The 19,748-nt window shown below is 49.5% G+C and overlaps 1 protein-coding gene across 1 annotated transcript in view; it reads right to left on the bottom strand.

Annotated features, from left to right (window-relative positions):
- Positions 1-19,440, bottom strand: part of DGKZ (diacylglycerol kinase zeta) — a 64,459-nt gene extending 45,019 nt beyond the window's left edge. Inside the window, 2 exon segments of the mRNA XM_065592851.1 lie at positions 11,112-15,202; positions 19,342-19,440. The gene's annotated coding sequence lies outside the window, so the exon portion shown is untranslated.
- Positions 19,441-19,748: the final 308 nt, after the last annotated feature.

The following is a 19,748-nucleotide window of genomic DNA, read 5'->3' as shown; positions in this document are numbered from 1 at the left end:
CATTTCCTTCCTTTTTCAGGTTGACATTCTTTAGAGCAAATACACTTGAGCAATCTGAACTCTGAGCTAAAAGGTTTTGTACAGTACTTTTCTATGGCTCCTTCTATCTGGAGGGGTCCCAAAGTGCTACATCCAGTACACACAAGAATCGTGTTGCTTACTGTCGGGGTGGGACACACATGGCAGCTATTTAACAGCTGCACAGCAATGCTACACAACATCTTAGATCTAAGATGGAAGAAGAAACCCGTGTCCAGTGGAAATTGCAGGGAATTTTAGAACAGGTTGGCAGAACAAAATAAATCTTCCAAACCACGCCATGGGATCTTTTAGGGCCTGCTTGGGTTTGTCTACACAGCATTTTTTGGAGCGTGCGGGAGTGAGGCCCCCCAGCCCGGGTTGACAGACTCCGGCTAGTCAGGCTTGTGCTCTAAAACTAGCTGTGTAGTCGCGGCTCAGGCTGGAGCTCAGGCTCTGAAGCCCACCCCATCACTAGGCTTTGGAGCCCGAGCTCCAGCCAAAATGGCGATTTCAAAGCACCAGCTGCTCAGCTAGTTTTAGACTACTAGTGCGAGCCCTGCTAGCGCGAATCGATGAGGCTTGCTCCAAAATATGTAGACATACCCCTGAGGGATAGGACTAATGTGCTTTGGCAGTGCTGTAGGTGGGGAGGACTAGCAAGGGGGTGCCGCAGCCCAGGTTTGAGGGGCAGAGCTGTGTGCAGAGCCCAGACCTGAGGGACGATTGCATGTTGGGAGCAAGGGGCATTAACAGACCCCTCAACAGCCATCAATCTCAGCCTTTCAGATTTCTATGATCTTGCTGTGGTTTGGAAGCTTTTTAAAATATATTTTTTTGATGGGAAGATGGGAAGGAACGTTTAGTGCCTGTGATTATTCCAGAGTGAACATGACTCGGGATACATTGGATAAAGGGGCCTTGCAGAGGCAATCTGGCATTCACTGGGGTGGGGGAAGAGAAATAATGTTGCATACTCCAGGGCCCTGCATTATTATAATCCCTCTGTACTCACAACGTGGTGGCTTTGATCTGCTAATGATCTGCCATCAGGGTCGTGATGAGCTTTCCTAATGGAAACCATATCACTCTGACAAAAGGCAGATGGGGCCCCAGCATAATAAACAGGCTGGCAAAGTCACACAGGCAGGGTCCTCTAGCTCTTATAGCTGGAAGAGATCATGAATAAAGTAACCTTGGAAAGAGCCTTTTCCCCCAGGCAACACACCTCCACGGCCCCATCCTCGGGAGTTTCCTGCCCAGGTTTAGTTTGCACAAAGAGGCAGCTGCAGATTCAGAGCCCCCCTACACGCAGCCCTGGGCACCAACCCTGCAGGGACAGCACTGTAGGCCAGGAGAGCCAGTGGAGGGGCACACAAGGCTGCCTAGGCACTAGGAGGAAGATAATAAGGAAAAATATCAGGAATCCTAACCATTAACCTTGGTTGCTGACCCTACTGCAGAGTTACAATTGGGGATACTCTGACGACAACACAGATGGAGAGAGTCCAGTGGAGAGGTTGTCAGTTGCTGACCTACAACTTCTCTGTGACCAAAGCAAATGGCAAGGTTTCACGGTAGCAGATGGGCCACAGGTTCTTCACCCATCATCATCTTCTAGGCAAATGCTGCCAGTGGCCATTCAGCAGAAGGTATTTAAAGCTTTTCCAAAGTCTCTGCATCAGCCATCTTTGATCACCACAGGCCTGTGGATATCAGCAACCAATGGCTTACCAAGGCCCAGTGGAATTTTTGAAAGCTCGGTGGGTCTTTTAAACAGAACTAGACACATCTGTCAGCTAACAGGCTGAGTTGGACTTGACGTGTCCAACCAGTATAAATGACACTTACCAAAATTTCTGCAAATTAATTTGGGTAGCTGCTAATAAATTGATCCCCTAGAGGCTATTGCCAACAGTATATCCCTAGGTGGTGGTCAGAGGCAATTAAGCTCTACCAGGAATTCAAATCAGCTGGTGACAAACAGGAACTCATTCAACTGCTGGATCAAGCCAGGCGTGATGGATGGAGACACAATGAGTCAATTAAAATTGACTGTTCTCACTCTATCCAGCTAGCCTGGCAAACCATCAAAAGACTTTCCGGAGATTATTCTGCCCTTTGCAAAAAGGCGTTTCCAGTCACCACAAATGCATCCCAGCTAGTGGACATACACAGAACTTGGATAAGTCTTCAGCCATGCAGTCAAAATTGAGCTTTCAGAAAGGTAGCAGGCTCTTAGTGTGGATTCAAACCTGATGGCTCCTTTTTCAGCCAGAGAACTGGACCAGGCCATAAAGCTTGTAAAAGCCAGAAAGATTCCACGTCTGGATTATATCTATAGAGTTCCTACTTCACCTAGGCCCAAAAGCTGACTGCTTCAGCTCCTCAACCGATGTTTCCAAGGTAACTGCATCCCAAAAATCTCATGCAGGGCAAAGGTTGTAGCTATTTCAAAACCAGGAAAACCACTGGAAGATGAGCTACCAACCCATCTCTTTCCTCCGTCACATACTCTTTCAATAAGCTTGTAACTCTGATGTGCACCAACGAGGTTACTGAACTACAACTGCCCTTTGTTCAAGCAGGCTTCAGACGAGGACAACGTACACAAGAGCAAGTCATTCACATAACACAATATATCGATGATGCCTTCAAAAAGGGTCTAAACAGAGCTGGAAATGGCCTGGGAAATCAGCCACTCCATCTCCTGGAGCCCAGGCAAGATGGGTCCCTCCTGCGCATTTTCCAGGGCTTTGTACATCTCTGTCCAGAAGTGCTTCCTGAGATTCAGCCTAAGTTTCCCTGTCTCCCCAATCATCCCTAGTTACATGCACATCACACTGAACGGTCCCTTTACACCTTTCTCTGACTGCAGACTGCTACTTTGCTCACCCTTTAGCTGTCCCTCTAGCACTACTTGAGTTTCGTGTTATTCTTTGAGCTCCTCCACTTTCTTGATCTATTCCTGGTACTGAGCTGCCCAGAACCGAATGAAATCCCAAAGTGGCATTCTACCTTACACACCCTGCCAGCCCGGGCACTCCATCTCCCACCACCAAATCTGCTAGGAGGGCAGTGCTCCAGAGGCTCAGACCAGCAGCATTCATGACATGCTCTTGCCTTTTGGCAGTGGGTGGGCTCCTGTGGCCTCCTCCCTGCACTGTTAGTGATTTGACAAGAATTTGTTTCCAACAGAGGGGAGGGGCAGGCAGGAGGGCCACAGGAACTTCCCCACCCCTGAATACCCAAAGCCAAGAGCATGGCTTGGATGTTTTGAGCGCCTGCGGCAATGCCCTCCTAGCAGACTGCTGATTTGCTAACGGGGTGCCAAGGCTTGCAGGGTGTGTAAAAAGCCCTTTCTGGTTTGCTAGATGGGGTTTTTCCTCTGTCGAGGGCTGCCAGCCTCCTCAGCTCAGGAAAACGCAAAGTACAAGTGCTATTAATAGCCCTCACCACGTGACACAGAGACCTTCTGGGATCTGCTGTGTCCTTGCCATCAGGATGCAGAGGGGACCAGGGGCACTGGCCTGGGAGTTTGTCCTGGGAGTGCATTATGACTCCCGCTCAGTTCACATACCATAGCTTTCCTTCAGCTTCGGTTTCCATAGAAATCTCCTACTCCCCCACCCTCTTAATTTTCCCATGTATGATGCTTCCTCAATTCCCCTTTGCTGAGATCCCTACTCGTCCCCCTTCCCAGCCCGGGGCCATTGCTGCTCCCTCCTCTATGACTTCCCTAGCCCACAACTTCCCACAGTGCTGCACAATTGGCCAGGCACATTGGGGGAGATTTCTTTTCCTTTCAAGTACCAGGCACTGGCCATTGCCAGAGACTGGACACCCGATTAGATGAGCCAACGATCTGATGTGGTGCAGGAAAGCTGGTGTGCCTGAGACCCCGGGGTCTTACAGGTGGGAGGGTGTGCTGCTTTCAGGGAGACACCAAGCTTTCTGTGGTTTATTGCTAGGGGAAATCGCTGGTAAAAATAATTTGCCACACACACAGCATCCAGTTAAACAGAGTCTGAAAATAATCTGAGCATCAACTGACATTTCATACACTGCTCTTGCCACCCCAGGGAATGCAAGCACTCTACTAACTTTATACTGAGGGTACAGGAGTCACCTCACACCGCACTGAAATGCACACACCTCTGGGGTAGGATGTAGCAGCAGTTTAATCACACAGAGCAACACTCCACAATGGTTTTATGACAGCAGATGAAAATCTCTGGGCTACAGGATTCTTAGACGGTTTTCACAGTGGGGACCAAAATTTAGCAGAAAGCTTGCCTCATGTACACCAGCTCTCCCATCTGCTGTCACCCAGCCCCTGCTACCACTCCCATTCGCTATCACACACAGTGCATGAATAACACAACACACACAAACCCTGCTCACAAGAGCAAGAAAACAGGCCTGATACTGGGAGTGCACAGCTCCCCTTGAAGCGCCTACTGCTTAACACCTTGATATGAGCCCTCAGCACTTTGCAGGATCAGGCCCTTAGTGAAACACAACTGCCCTTCCTTATCTGCCATTTGACCCAAGGGGAAGGGCTCCTAGGACACAGAGGGTTCTGGAATACATTGGAACTGACAGCACAGAGGTCTCAGCCCCTTCTGGGCTCCCCGCCTCTACAACGGAGATGCTGAATTACTGTACAGGGAGCAGCTGCTGAGGGGGTTGTGCTCCTGGCTGTGTTTATTTTCTATTTTAAGCTTCATTCAGTCGATGAACTGCAACAAGTGCCAATGTCTGTGTGAGGAACGGGTGCAGCTGCTCACCTTCAGGCTCAGTGGCTAGTGACAGAGTGCCATGAACACATGATATACAGAAGCCTTTTGCTATCCCTCAGGCTGGCTGTGGCCCGGGCAATCTCAGCAGTATGATCCCCCCATTTCCTGTGAGATGAAAGGGGTAAGGAAGATCTACTAGACAATCCTCGGTTCCAGTCAGTTTGATCCAGGGGAGTCTGAAACCATATGAAGGGATGGGTCCCCAGCATGCAGGTGAGATGCCTAGGAACAGACTGGCTGTTAACAGTGCAATAAGCAGCAAATGACTTCCCCACGGCCCTGAGATCTCTGCATGTGCAGCTCGAAGTGCCCAGTGAAGGCTTCTCTGTAGGTGGCACCTCAGACACACTCAGCTGCAACCACTGAGAGACCAACTCAATCACACACCAACATGACATGTCAGACACCTTCATCAGGAGCTCCTCCCTGCTACCCTAGACCAGTGGCTCTCAACCTTTCCAGACTACTGTACCCCTTGCAGGAATCTGATTTGTCTTGCGTACCCACAAGTTTCACCTCACTTAAAAACTACTTGCTTATAAAATCAGACATAAAATACAAAAGTCTCACAGCCACTAGTACTGAAAAATTGTTTACTTTCTCATTTTCACTATATAATTGTAAATTAAATCAATTGGAATATAAATATTGTACTTACACGTCAGTGTATAGTATCTAAAGCAGAATAAACAAGTCATTGTCAGTATGACAATTTAGTTTTGTACTGACTTCGCTAGTGCTTGTTGCCAGTTGTAAAACTAGGCAAATATCTAGATGAGTTGATGCATCCCCTGGAAGACCTCTGTGTACCCCCAGGGGTACACATACCCCTCGTTGAGAACCACTGCTCTAGACAACATTTCACTGGACATAGGAACCATCCTCTCTTGCCATGTGGAGCCAACAGTCCACGGCTGCAGATGCTGGTCGTCCGCTAAATGCGGAGCACTAGGCCTAAGATACTCTATTTCTGAAATAAAAATGCACATTCTCCAGGGTCGTGAGCCGCATGCTCAGTGGGGTGGGTTCTAGGGTTACCATACGTCCGTTTTTTCCCGGACATGTCCGGCTTTTTGGTAATCAAACCCCTGTCCGGGGGGAATTTCCAAAAAGCCGAACATGTCCGGGAAAAATACTCCCTGGCTTACCTTAGAGCGGGCGCCGGGGGCTGCTGTGCTCCCTGACTCCTGGGCTCTGTAAGCGCCGAGCTGCCCGAGCGCTACCAGCTTCGGGCAGCCTCCATGCCTCTGGACCCTGCGCCCCCAGCCGGGCACTTCCCTTCCCGGGCTCCAGGGGCGCAGGGTCCAGAGGCATGGGGGCTGCCCAAAGTCAGTAGCGCTCGGGCAGCTCGGTGCTTACAGAGCCCAGGAGTTCAGGGAGCACAGCAGCCGCCGGAGCCTGGTAGAGGAAGTGCCCGGCCGGGGGTGCAGGGTCCGGAGGCATGGGGGCTGCCCGAAGCCCGAGCACTACCGGCTTCATGGTTTGCCGGGCAGCCTCCAGACCCTGCGCCCCCAGCTGGGCGCTTCCCCTCCCGGGCTCCAGCTGCGCTGAGGAAGCGCCGGCCGGGGGCGCAGGGTCTGGGAGCTGCCCAGCAAACCGTGAAGCCGGTAGCGCTCGGGAAGCCCTTTTCGCATGGCTGGGAGGGAGGAGGCGGAGTTAGGGAGGAGACTTTGGAGAAGGGGCGGAGTCGGGGCAGAGTTGGGGCAGGGCCAGGGCCCTGTGGAGTGTCCTCTTTTTTTATTTTTTAAATATGGTAACCCTAGTGGGTTCATTCCCCCTTATTCACTGTCATTATATCACTCTCAATAGCCAGGGACTGCCTTTCTATCTGGCTCTTCCTCCCCATCCTTGTCTGCCACTCCTCCTCCTCCTCCTTATTCTTTTCCCTCTCTCTCTTTCTTCGCTTCCCGAGACCCACCCTAGTGACCTAGTTACATCTCCCTCCCCTTCTAGTTCCTGTCTGCTTTCTCCAGCCTGCTTCACCTAGGAAGGAAGAAGCACAGTGACAATGACGTGCTCCTGAGACAGACAATCTTGTCACTCTCACTTTAGTGCCTGGCTCCCACCAAGAATGGAGCAGACGGGAGAGCAGTGACATTCAGTGTCAGTGCAGAGGCTGCTAACTCACACGCTTTACTCCATAGGGCAGGAATTTCCTGGCACAGCCAGAGTACATCCCAGCCAACAGCAGCCCAATTCAGCAAAAGAAATAATTATTTCTGACTCTGAAGCCCATCGTAGCTTACACAGGGGTAAAGAACCAGAAACAAGACAACTTTGCTGACAGTTCTACTATCCCAGTTCATCATGCACCTTTGTATTTTTTGTGTCAGAGGGCAGCATGCAGACTCCCAGGAAAAAAGGAGCAAACAGCCAAGTAAGGCTTCCACCATCAAATGCGAGTGGGAGAGAAAGGCAGGTCATTAGAAAATCCGCCTAAGGGCAGGTCAGATGGCTACCGCCTTTCCCAGCAAACATGGAACTGATTGAGCCCCCTTCCATCTGATAAATTCCTGGTCATTCCATTCTTGCTTAAGTATAGTAATGCTGCCTGCCTCCCCTGCCTGAAGTCATCACATTGAATAATCCCTCCTCAAAAGAGCCTCTCTCAATAAAACCCCAGATCCCCCAGCTTTGGCCTGCCAAGCACTCTCACACCTTCAAGCTTCATGTTATAATTAAGGCTACAATTTAATCATGGGTATTTTTAGTAAAAGTCATTGACAGGTCACAGGCAAGAAACAAAAAAAAACACAGTCTGTGACTTGTCCATGACTTATACCATAAATACCCCGATTGAATTTTAGGGGGAGGCGGGGTGCTGCGAGCAGGTGAGAAGCCCACAGCACCAACTGCTGGAGGGGGGGGGGCAACTGCTGAAAAACACATTAGTTAGCTGGCCCTGTAGTAACCAAGGGCAGCCACCCTAGGGTTAACATGACCAGCTAACAAACATCCTTTTCCAAACCAAGACAAGGCCTGGAGAGAAGCTGAGCAAACACCACTCACCCACAAACAACCACCACCTGCTCTCTTCAGACACCCACCATGGTGCCACCCACACCTGCAGGCTGTCTGACAGGCTCCCTCCTGCTCTCATGCAGGAAGGATCTGACTCACAGGAGGGCTGGTAAGACCTGCCCCTTAACTCCCCCAACCCCTGTTACCAATTCCCATAACCCTACACTCCCCCAAAACACTCTGGCCATGTCTTCACTGGTAAAAGAGAGATGCATTTTACATCGAGACAGCTTTTTCGATGTCAAATCCCAGTGGAAACAAGACACGGGTAGCTTTCACCTGAATATAGCCAGTGAAGTAAACTTCAAGTGTGTGGGGGGTGGTATTGGGTTTACCTCCGCTATCTACATCAAAATAAAAGCACCCGTGACTTGTCCTCACTGCGATTTTACACTGAGAGGCCTGACTCCATGTAAAAAAAAAAAAAAAAAAAAAAACACACACTTTTTTTTAAACCAGTGAACACAAAGTTACTCACATTCTTCTGGTGAGTATAAGACAAAAGACAAAAAACAAAAAGTGGAGACCCCAAACTAATTTGGGGAGCTGCAGGTGACAAGTGAGACGACAACAGTTAGAGTAATAAACAACAGCAGTCACAGCACACTGACTGCCTACCATCACTGAGTGTTTTGTAGGTGTCACAGCAGAAGTTAGTTTTAAGGAGGGGAATACATGGGCTTTGAGGTTCTTTACAGGGAGCAAGTGCAATAGGGACGGGTTACGGCTGAATGTGTGATCTCTCTCCATCCACCACTACAGGCAAAATGTCTGGATGAAGCAAAGGGTGACAACTCTCCCCAATACCCTGCACAGGAACTGAACTCTTTCAGGGTTCTGTCTGTAGGACAGTGGGAGAGGGAAAGTCAGAAACCAGCTGGGAATTTTACTGACCACTTCTTGCCCCCTGTCATTCTCCACAGGTCATCTTCCTCATTGCACTCCCAAACCATACTCAGCCATCCTGACCAACTTCAGAGGGAGGGATAGCTCAGTGGTTTGAGCATTGGCCTGTTAAACCCAGGGTTGTGAGTTCAATCCTTGAAGGGGCCACTTAGGGACCTGGGGCAAAATCAGTACTTGGTCCTGCTAGTGAAAGCAGGAGGCTGGACTCGATGACCTTTCAAGGTCCTTTCCAGTTCTAGGAGATAGGTATATCTCCATATATTAATTAATATTAATTCAGTACATGCTCCTATAAAGAGTTACCAAATAAAATGTCCTAGCTCCCTTCTTCCTAGGTGGCCCATGTGCAATGCAAGCCTCAGACTGGCACCAAAGAGCAGAGCATTTCACAATTCCCATAGCTATACACCAACCCCAGATGATACAGTACAGGCTGCCTCAGCCTCTCAGTGCAGTCCTTTCCTCATCAGCTACACACTTTTCACCACTCTGCCTGCAGCCCAAACTCAGTTCTCAGCCTTCTTAAAGGGATCCCATCAAAACATTTAAGTTTTGTAAAATTAAGGGTTTGTCAACCCTAAGACCAAGGGAAAAGTTCCTGTACAATAATGCATATATATATATATTTTTTTTTACAAAGGCCAAAGATAAAAATGTTTTGTATGGCTCTAAACAATCCCCTGTTGTGCTTGCAACACCAACATTGCAGCCTTGAGCTAGCGTGGGAGATTCAGAAAGCAAAAATACTGATCCAGTTCCATTGTCCAAGCAGAATGAAGTGCAAAAACTGAGCAGGTAGCAGGAGTGGGGGCAGAAGATCATTTGGTTTCTGTTTTAATCATCTTAGGCAGTGGTTTTCAACCTGTGGTCCGTGAACCGCTGGGGGTCCGCAGACTATGTCTAAGATTTCCAAAGGAGTCTGCATCTGCATCTGAAATTTTTTAGGGGTCCGCAAATGAAAAAAGGTTGAAAACTACTGTCTTAGGAGTTACTAGAGACTCAGGGAGGGAAGGACATTAGTGTTTCTTATCTAAGTGCCCTCTGGAGAATTCCATGCATAAGAGCAAAGTAAAGCATTGTGGGAGTTAGTCTCCCCCAGCACCTTGGGTGCTCTGCGAGGCCCAAGATGCACAGCGTAAGGAAACTAAACTGGTCTTGAGCTGATGTTCTGTCGCAGACTCCAGTGTCATCCCATCTTACAGTATATACCGCTCTGGGGCTCACGCAGTGGGGTTTCAACAGACTCAAACCAAGGGACACGCTGTTTACAAAAAGTTTGTCCAACAGCCCAGCCGTCTGATTCACAGCTCCCTGTCTGGGTTCCAGTGTTTTCCCCCAGCCGCACAGGAGCAAGAGGGAGAAATTCCTGGCAGGGGTCCATCAGAAGGGCTGTTTGTACTGCTATAACAGCTGCCTAGTATGGATGCAATGAAACCAAGATAAAGGACTCGGAGCAGCATAGCTTTGCCCATACCATTATAGCTGGACAAGGCCGTGTGTAAACAAGCATAAGTGCTTCCCACTGGGGAAGCTGGGAAGACCAGCTGAAAGCATGCAGGAAAGGCAGCAGAGCCCTAGTCACTCAGCTACAGGCTCATGGGCAGCTGGAAACACAGAGACCCACACAAAAGCCATGGGCCTCCCTGTGACATGACATGGGGACAGCCCATGCTACAGCCAGAGAGAAGGGAGCTTCCGAGAGCCCAGGAGTCTTTGTCCCACCCTCCCACACTAATAGAGAATGAATTCCCAGTGAGATTATCAGCTCTTCAGGGCAGTTCTGGGTCAGGGGCTTTTCCTGCAAACAAACGTCCCTGACTGCACAGAATGATTTATTTCCTGAGCCCCATTAGCATGCTGGGTGTGCTGATGGCACACAGGCAATAACAAATCGACAGGCAAGTCATGCAGCTGGAGACTCGTGTCCCCCAAGACACTCCTCTCTTCCTCCCCAAAGTCAATTCACACTTGTGCACAGCAGGGTGGCATTGTGACTAAAGTTGCATGCACCAGGGGCCTCAGCTCCAAGACCCTCCGTGTCAACATTCAGGAAACTGGTAGCATAACAGGGCAGCTCTGACCTGCTCCACTACCCAGAGAAACAGCTCAGCAAGGAGTAGGCTGGAGGGCTCAGAGTTCACCCTGGGACTGGTTCTCTCCTCCTGCCCAGGGCCTGTCCTCCCTGCCTTTTAACCAGCGTGGTGGGATGAGGTACCCACTCAGACTATACCCACTGAGCCAGAGATTCACCCCCTTCCCCAAAGCCCTCACTTCCTCCCCCTCCCCCCCACAACACCACACAAACGGGAGACACGACCCTAGAAAAGAGGAGGAAGGGAAAAGGGTGGGAAAAGCCCTTGTGACCTGATCCGATGCAGAGGAGCCGAGTTCCTGCAAGTGAAGAGCCCGCGGCAGTGGAGGAGCAGAGCCAGCCCTGCACAGATTAAGTCCTAGTTTGGAGAGCGAGTGCTCTGTTTATCCCTCCGCCTCCTCCCCACGCTGCAAACTGTGACAGCGCTTGTTAAAATAACTGAATGTACTTCCTCTTTGAGCAGCCCAGAAGGCAGGCTCTCTGGGGGGTGGGGGAAGACTCTCGCTGCCTCTCAAACTTTCAGACACCCCAGTGGCCCCCAGCACACACACCCGAGTACAATGATACTTTATTGATCTGACAAACTCAAGCATAGAAGAATGAGCTCTCAGCTGCTCTGTGTCTGAGATGGGGACAATCTGCCTGGGACAGGACTTCACCCTGTGTTCAAGGTACCCTTACCCCATCCACGTACACGGTCAGTGTCCATTCCTGACCCAATGGCAGGCTGCTGTGTATTCCAAACATCCCCCCCAAACACACATGGACACAGCAAAAGGTTGCAGGCAGCCCAATACCAACTGAGATAACTCTCCTCATTTCCCCAGTCATCCCTTGGCTCTCCCTCCCATGCGTCCCTGCCATTCAGCCAGGGCACGGACATGCCTGGAGCCAGTCACTCCAGCAAACGTCACCCTTCCAACTCATTTCCTTCCCTTTGTTAACAGCTTCTCTAGATAAACAGATTTAGTGACATGGCTCCCACTTACAGGGACACTCCATTCATTGGGAGGGATGCGACCCAGGCACACAGTGACGTGCTGCCTTCTCTGTGTGCAATGACGTTGCTGTTGCATTCAGATGAGATTTTACGGAGTAATCCCAACCCAACCCCGCACCTGCCCCAGGCACCACCCTGGGCTGGAGGCTGGCCGAGAGCAAGGAACTTCCTGTTGGACAGTCCCTGTCTGGCCTCCCTGCAGCAACGCAGTGAGGGACACACGCCCTGTTCGTTCCTTTCACAAACTACCCACTTCTGCAACTGCATCTGTACATGTGACAAGAGTTTCTTCTTGAGCCCAGGCAGTGAGATAGAGAGGTGGGGGCTGGGGTGGTGATGTGGTGGGGTGTGAGGGTTTCCTGCTCACTTAGCATTTAATAATTTAAAAAATAGTAAATTTAGCGCTCCTGAAAGTTGCCGAATTAACAACCCTGGAGACTGAGGTGTCTGTTTTTCCACAGATCAAGTACAGCATCCCTCCTCTCCACCTGAGAGATCCCCCTTTGGGGCAAGAGGTCTCCATGGCTCATTCAGTTCTTGGCCTCCCTGCTGGGTCTACCAACAAGGAGGGAGACTAGCATCCAGGCTAGGGGTGGTACATGTGCTGTGGATACCAGCTCACTAGGATCTGTATTGAGGTCCATCAAAATCATTTCACACAGCAGCTAAAGAACAAGTATCAGATGGGAACAGCCTTTGGTCACTACTGACGTATGCTGGACTGGAACCAGTGATCTAGAGGTGAAAGGTTCCATGTATCCTATTCACCAGGCCCCCTTAGCCTACCAGTCCCCTTGATCAGGGTCCAGCTAGGAACCAGTGACCGAAGATTATAGCCCTGCATCAATCAGAGTTCACTTGGGCCTGTCAGTCCCTCAGGATTCTCTCTTGTGGCCTGTAGAAGTGTTATGGTGCTTTGCCCAAGTGTTGAATACGTCCACCCGCGACATCCAGAAAGTAGCCTGGGGGTGCGACTGTAGAGAATGCAGGAGCTGGAGGGTGTTATCTGCTGCTGACATTTTGTACACCCCCTCCCTCCCAAGTTTTTTCATGTTGCCCTCTACCCACAGAGCCCCCTCCCAATTCCTATCTAACCAGACGGCAGAGCTGTGACTGACACACATGAAGGGGCCATTGCTGCAGTCATTTTGCAGAGCAGAGTGGCACTGAAGACTCGCTCTTCCTACGATATTCATAAGAAGTGAGTCAGTGGTTATTGTTATTTAAGACAAAACCACTGGTAATTAGAGCCTCTAGAAATGCACACAGCTGTACTGAGTCACTGCATGACCTTACTGATGGACCTCATCTTTTCTCCCCTTGTCTCCTTTGACGGTTTGTTCCCCTCACCTCATCAGGTCACCTCTAAAATTAGACTGGGAGAGCTCTTTGCGTTGGTTTGAACTGCACCCAGCACACTTTGGGGGCTGGCGAGAGACTATAGAATTCATAATAACCAAATGTCAAGGTTCTTTCTGCCAGAGCAGCACAGTCATACACAGGGCCAGCTGCCTTGCTGCTGATGGGTATCTAGAAAGCAGCTCACAGGAAACCATTAACCAGAGGAGAGCCAGGGCCCAAAGGCTGAGCAGCAGCTACGGTTACATGCAGCTATATATCCTGACAAGATCTTTGTCACTGCAGAGGGAACAAAGAGTCTTAGCAAAGCAGCAGCAGGAGATGCCGGTAGGACGAGACATGAGCAATTCTTGAACCTTGCAGTACAGAGCTGCTCCTTTTGCAAAAATGCAGTTGGTTTTGGTCCTGTTTTTGTTTTGCTGGCAGGGAAGAGAACCAGAGTTCTGCAGATGCCCAAGGGGAGGCAGCAGGAAACATTAACTTGCTGAAGCCCATGCTCAGCTCCCTCTCCAGTAAAGCCCAGCTCGCACACAGGGAGGAATCTGCCGTCGTCCTACTCCCTGCCTAAACACAATCACTTATATCTCCCCTTCTGATGCCAAAAGGCATCTGCAGGGAGGGGCCTAGCAGGGAGGGGCCTAGCAGAGAGCAGACACTGTGCCTCTCCAGCCCCTACAGCACCCCTTTTCCTGCCAGCTCCATTCCAGGCTCTGGGCCATTTCCTGCCCCAAGTACTTGTCCCTTCTAGCTATGAACAACAACAGCCATTAGCTCTGCATGATGTTCCTAAGGAGCCTTAAGGGCCTGCCTGATCTCAGGATCTGGAGGGAGTGTGGATTTCTTGGGCAGGCAGGTGTGCTTCCACACTCCCAGAGTGGTTGGGTGCTAGCTGTAACAAGCATGGATGTGATGCTGAAAGGAAGGGGGCACAGATTGTAGCTGGGCTACCCAGAAGGTGGTTCCTGAGCCCTACATCATCATCCAGATTGACATAGTGGGACTGGGGGATTATTTTTCCAATTTATTTTTTTTAAGACACAAAAATTGAGATTTATTTGGCCTCCATTGCTTTCAAGTGTCAGTGAGATGCCAGATCAGGGTGGTTGGGAGCGGCAGCACAGATCTTTCTAGGCCCCCATCGTAGGCAGTGACATTCACCCTGCAGAGATCAGTCAGAGGCACTTGTGTCCTACTGACACACTTTGCATCTCTGGGCCCAGCGGCTCTGACAGCCCTAGGAGAGAACAGAGGCTCCATCAATTCCTGTTTCTCAACAATGTCACAAGCAGACTTCCTGTTTTGGCCCTGCAAGAGGTGGACATGCAAGTGAAAATACCACCATCCCAAGAGCAAGTGCTCAGCTCCATGTGGATTCTGGCCACCCCCTGAAAAGCCCTTCATAATCCTGAGTTAAGAACAAGCAATGCTCCACTTCCAAGGTGCTAGGAAAAGGCAAAGCAGCCAAAGGCCCCTCCATGGACCCATCCAGTCCTCCAAAGTCCCATCTGTCAGAAGACTGTTTAGAGGCCAGTGTGGACTAAATTGAGGGTCTCATCCAGTTCCCAGTGCATGAATGGCAATCACAGCACAGAGCCTGGGAACTGAGGGGGCCATAGAGGCTGAACTCTTCTCTCTTCCCAAATGGGCTGGTGTCCCCTCCAGTGCGGTTCGAAAGGAAAGAGAAACTCTTGCACAGAATCAACAATGCAAATCTCTTTCTAAAGCCCACATACATGAGAGACTAACACCCATGTGCAGTTTGGACGGGGAAACTAAAGGGCTCTGTCGCCTTCTATTGCTGTCACCAGTTTCAGTCTGATGCATTTGAGCAGAAACCACAGCTCTCAGCAATGATCCTCCAAAGGGCTGTTCCCCCTGAGCCACCACCACACAGCCCTGAGTCAAGTTTTCCAAGCAACTGAGCTTGGGCTCCATTCCGGGAAATGCACCTGTAACCACAGAGCAAGCAGCAGTTCCTGCAGGTGCCCAGCCATCTAGCAGAGTCTGTAATGAAGAGGAGAGAGAGGACTTGGAGGGCTAGAAATCAATGGCACTTCTGAAAAATCAGGCCCAAAGCAACTTGCCCAAAGTCACACAGGAAGTCCATGGCAGAGCCAGGAAACAAAAACCAGTCTTCCCGAGTCCCAGCCCAGTGCTTTAACCGTAAGCCAAAGCACAGCATGTTTTGGCCCATGCCCAGAAGGAGTTTCCTTCCTAGCTAATTTAACTCATGTAAGCGTCTAATCCTGTTTTTAATCTTTGGTGTCACTTATAATTTGTGGCTGTGAGTTCCACAGGTTAATCATGCATTATGTAAATAGTAATTCCTTTTAGCAGTTCTAAATTTGCTGCCTCTCACAAAATGTCCACTGGATTTTGTATTATGAGAAAGGGCAAGGAAGAGCGATTTCCCTCCTCCAGACCATTCATTATTCTGTGTACCTCTATCATGTCCCCTCTTATTTTCCTCCTTTCTAAATTTATCATTCTCAGTCTCTCTTCACGTGAAAGTCTCTCCAGGCCACTAATCTTTTTCATGGATGGTCTCTCTGGCCTGTTTCTTTTTCTGTGCTGTCCTTTTGGAGACAAGCTGACCAAAATTCCAGGCGAGGAGGTAACATTCATTTGTAGAATGGCATAATATTCTCTCCTGTCCTTTATACAGCTGGACACGCTGATAGGAGCTAGCAGTCCAGGGCATCATGCAACATGGAAAAAGACACTTGGCCACTGGCCAGGTTTCTGCCTATTGCTTCTTGACACTGCCTTTGCCCACAGTAAGATGACCCTGCCAGTGTCCCCAACCCCAGATTGCTGCCTTTGCTCACTTGCTTCCAGTACTGCTGGGGAAAGCACTCTAGGAGCCCCAGTACAGGAGAGCAATCCAAACACCAGGCGTCAGTGTCTTACAACGGCTGGGTGGATGTTGCAGGAATGGGCACTAAAGGGTTAACATACACAATAATGGGACCCAAGAATTGCTGTCAGCATAGAAGCCGTTAGCCGGCTAATGGCTTCCTTTGGCTACGTATTTGCCCCTGAGGAGCAGGCCTGAGCGTCAGGGGAACTAGGGCCAGAGCTAATGGGTAAATACTATTGATCTCACTCATTCCACTCCATGCCAGAACTAAATAACCCATGTGTGCAGTCTCTGCTGAGCTTCCTCTCAGAGGAATGATTTTAAAAAGCTAAATAATCTGCCTCTCTAACTGGGCTAAGGTGCATATGTGTCAGAAAAGTCTCCAAATGTTTGGAGGGGTAAATTTCAAAAGAGGGAAGATGACTTAGGCTAGGTCTACTACACTATGGGGTGGGGTGGGGTGTCGACCTAAGGTACGCAACTTCAGCTACGCGAATAGCGTAACTGAAGTCGCGTATTTTAGGTCGACTTACCTGGCTGTGAGGCCGCCGTCGACTCCGCTTCCGCCTCTTGCCGCGGTGGATTTCCGGAGTCGACAGCAGAGCCTTCGGGGATCGATTTTATCACATCTTCACTAGACGCGATAAGTCAATCCCCGATAGATCGATTGCTACCCGCCGATCCGGCAGGTAGTGAAGACGTGCACTTAGAAGAAACTTGGGGCAGAACTTGGAGCATGAGATGAAGTGACAATGGGTTGGTTTGGAAGGCTTAAGATTTTTGTTGGTAAATGTGGACTTCACTGTATACACATAAACTGACAAAAAATATTTCCACTGATAATAATCAAAATGTAGAGAGGCAAAGTAAGAAAAATGCTGTGTGAGAACTTGGAGTTTGATTTAAGATGAAAATTTGGACATCTGTTGTGGACAGTGTGTGTTTGAATGGTAATACAGCTTTAACTTTCTGAATTTCAACATCTACTATCATTACATAATTGCTGGCTGACACCCCTCACCCACTGTCTGACCCTCCATAATTTCCCGCAACTGCAGAAGTTTAAATCAATAAAAATTGGGGAAAAATACTTAAAAATAAACATCAGTGTCGTCCATCAAAACGATAAAAAAAAAATCTAAATCAAATTTGCCAAGCATACTAACGGGACAACAAGCTGAGCTCTGGAAAAAGGTCCCAATAGCAAGATGGACGAGGCTGAGGAATTATCTCCTGGTGGGAGTCTCATCACTGGGGATGGTAGAGCCTGGCTGGACAAAGCACCAGAAAACTGCTGTTGCAGTAACTCTGCACTGAGCCCTGGAGAGCTTTCCTCCATCTCAAACTCCTCTAAGAGCACAACATAGAGGAGCGCCCACGCCCCCTGGCGTTTAATCTGCAGCACTTCATTTCCTTCCAAACCTCTTCATTCCGCCTCACAGAGATTTGGGGCTCGCTCATTTATCCCCCTGGAGTGCCACACAAAGATGCAGGGTCTCAACCACACTGCCTCCACCCAAAAGACTTCCAAGAAGTCCCAGACTGAGCAGAGAACTGCTTACATTTCTGCTTGATTAAGCCTTTGGGGTCTAACAAAGGACGTGTCAAGTATCAGGGGGTAGCCATGTTAGGGGGAAAAAATCAAAATATCCACAAAAACAACATGGAGGCCGGTGGCACCTTAAAGACTAACAGATTTATTTGGGCATAAGCTTTCGTAGGTAAAAAACTTCACTTCTTCAGATGCATGGAGTGAACATGTAATGACTGCATCTGTAATTTTCACTCCATGCATCTGAAGAAGTGGGTTTTTTACCCACGAAAGCTTATGCACACATAAAACTGTTAGTCTTTAAGGTGCCACCAGACTCCTCCTTGTTTTTAAAACAAAGGAGGGACACTGGACTGGGGATCACAAAGGGACTTGGCTTGGAAGGCACTGCTCACCACTGACCTGCCACCCACCACACAAGGCACTGAGGGAAGAGCAGGAAACATGGAAACACAGGGGTTATTGCGCAGAGAGGATGGCACAAGCACATTAAGCGAAAACAAGGAAACAAAGATCTTCAGAGCAGGCACTACATGCTCAAGTGTGTCTGTGCAGCACCCAGCACAGCGGGCACAATGGGAGCCTCTGAGTGCTACCATACTACAAAGAACAATTAAAGAGAATTTGGGACCAGGAGCTGGGAACACCCCCTCAGCTCACCCAATGGAATCTGCCCTCAGGACTCACCTCTCTAGGTCCTGCCCCACTTCAATAAAGAGAGATGGTCTGAGGTCTCACTCCTGGGGCACAACTTGTCTAACACCAGACATGGCCTGACCAAAGGGGTTCCCATCCATACCCCACCATATCTGGCATGCTCAGACTCTCCTGAAGCTTGGCTTCATGCCCTGATCTGACCTGAATACCCTCCCTCAACCCCTTGGACAGTCTTGTTTAGATCAGTAGCTCACCATCTTTCCAGACTACTGTACCCCTTTCAGGAGTTTGATTTGTCTTGCGTACCTCCAAGTTTCACCTCACTTAAAAATTACTTGCCATCAAAATCAGACACAAACATACAAAAGTGTCACAGCCCACTATTACTGAAATATTGCTTACTGTCATTTTTACCATATAATTATAAAAAAACCAATTGGAATATGAATATTGCACTTACATTTCAGTGTATAGTATATAGAGAAGTATAAACAAGCCATTGTTTGTATGATATTTTAGTTTGGACTGACTTTGCTAGTGCTTTTTATGTAGCCTGCTGTAAAATTAGGCAAATATCTAGATGAGTTGATGTACCCCCTGGAAGATCTCTGCGTACCCCGGGTTGAGAACCACTGATTTAGATCACCTACCAGTCTTAGGTCTTTACAGAGTGCCAGTTGTCATGGTTCTAGGCACTACAGTGTCATAAATCCGGAACTGTTGGGGGGAGAGGGGAGCCACCAGCTGCTCCGTTGTCCCCCACCTCTGCAGCCAGCAGAAATGCTCATGGACAGTGACACCGTAAGGTCACAAGCTTCACGGTAGCAGAATAACCAGGGCAAGGCTGCCATGTTAGCAGATTAAAGTCCAGCACAGAGCGCTGCCCTCTGGGACAAGGTTAGGGACACACAGGGTGAGCAGGCAGCCTGGCCCTCAGCAGCCTTGTTTAGTGCAGACACGAGAGGGTAACGTTAGGTGAGACGCGGGTGGGAGGGAGGAGAGCTCTTGATCAGCGATGCTGCTGCAGCTGCCGAAACTACACGGCTTGGGCAAGCTAATAAAAATGCCACATACTTATACACTGCTGGCCTGTGCTTTATCCTCCTGGATCCCCAACGGCTGGGCTGGCTGCCCTGGAGGAAAGGGAGGACGCCTTTGTGGGGCAGGTGGAGTCTAGGGACACAAAGAGAGTGGTCAGCAAGCTCCACATACCCCCACCTGCCAGCACTATGACATGCACAGCCTCCCCTCCCACCATGAAGCAACCTTGCCCTCTAACCCCCATCCTCAACACCCAGCACTCTGAGGCCCCCACCTTGGTTGCACTCCCCCCAGTGCATGCACTACCACTCCTGGGAAGTTATTTGGGGGAAGTTCTGTGGCCTGTGTTACACACGTCAGATTAGATGATCACAATGGTCCCTTCTGACCTTGGCATCTATGAGTCACTCCAGCAGCTTAATGCCAGCAACATGTCACTG

This window comes from Chrysemys picta, chromosome 4 (assembly GCF_011386835.1).
Source record: "Chrysemys picta bellii isolate R12L10 chromosome 4, ASM1138683v2, whole genome shotgun sequence".
Classification (NCBI taxonomy): Eukaryota; Metazoa; Chordata; order Testudines; family Emydidae; genus Chrysemys; species Chrysemys picta.
This window is presented reverse-complemented; position numbering and strand designations above follow the sequence as displayed.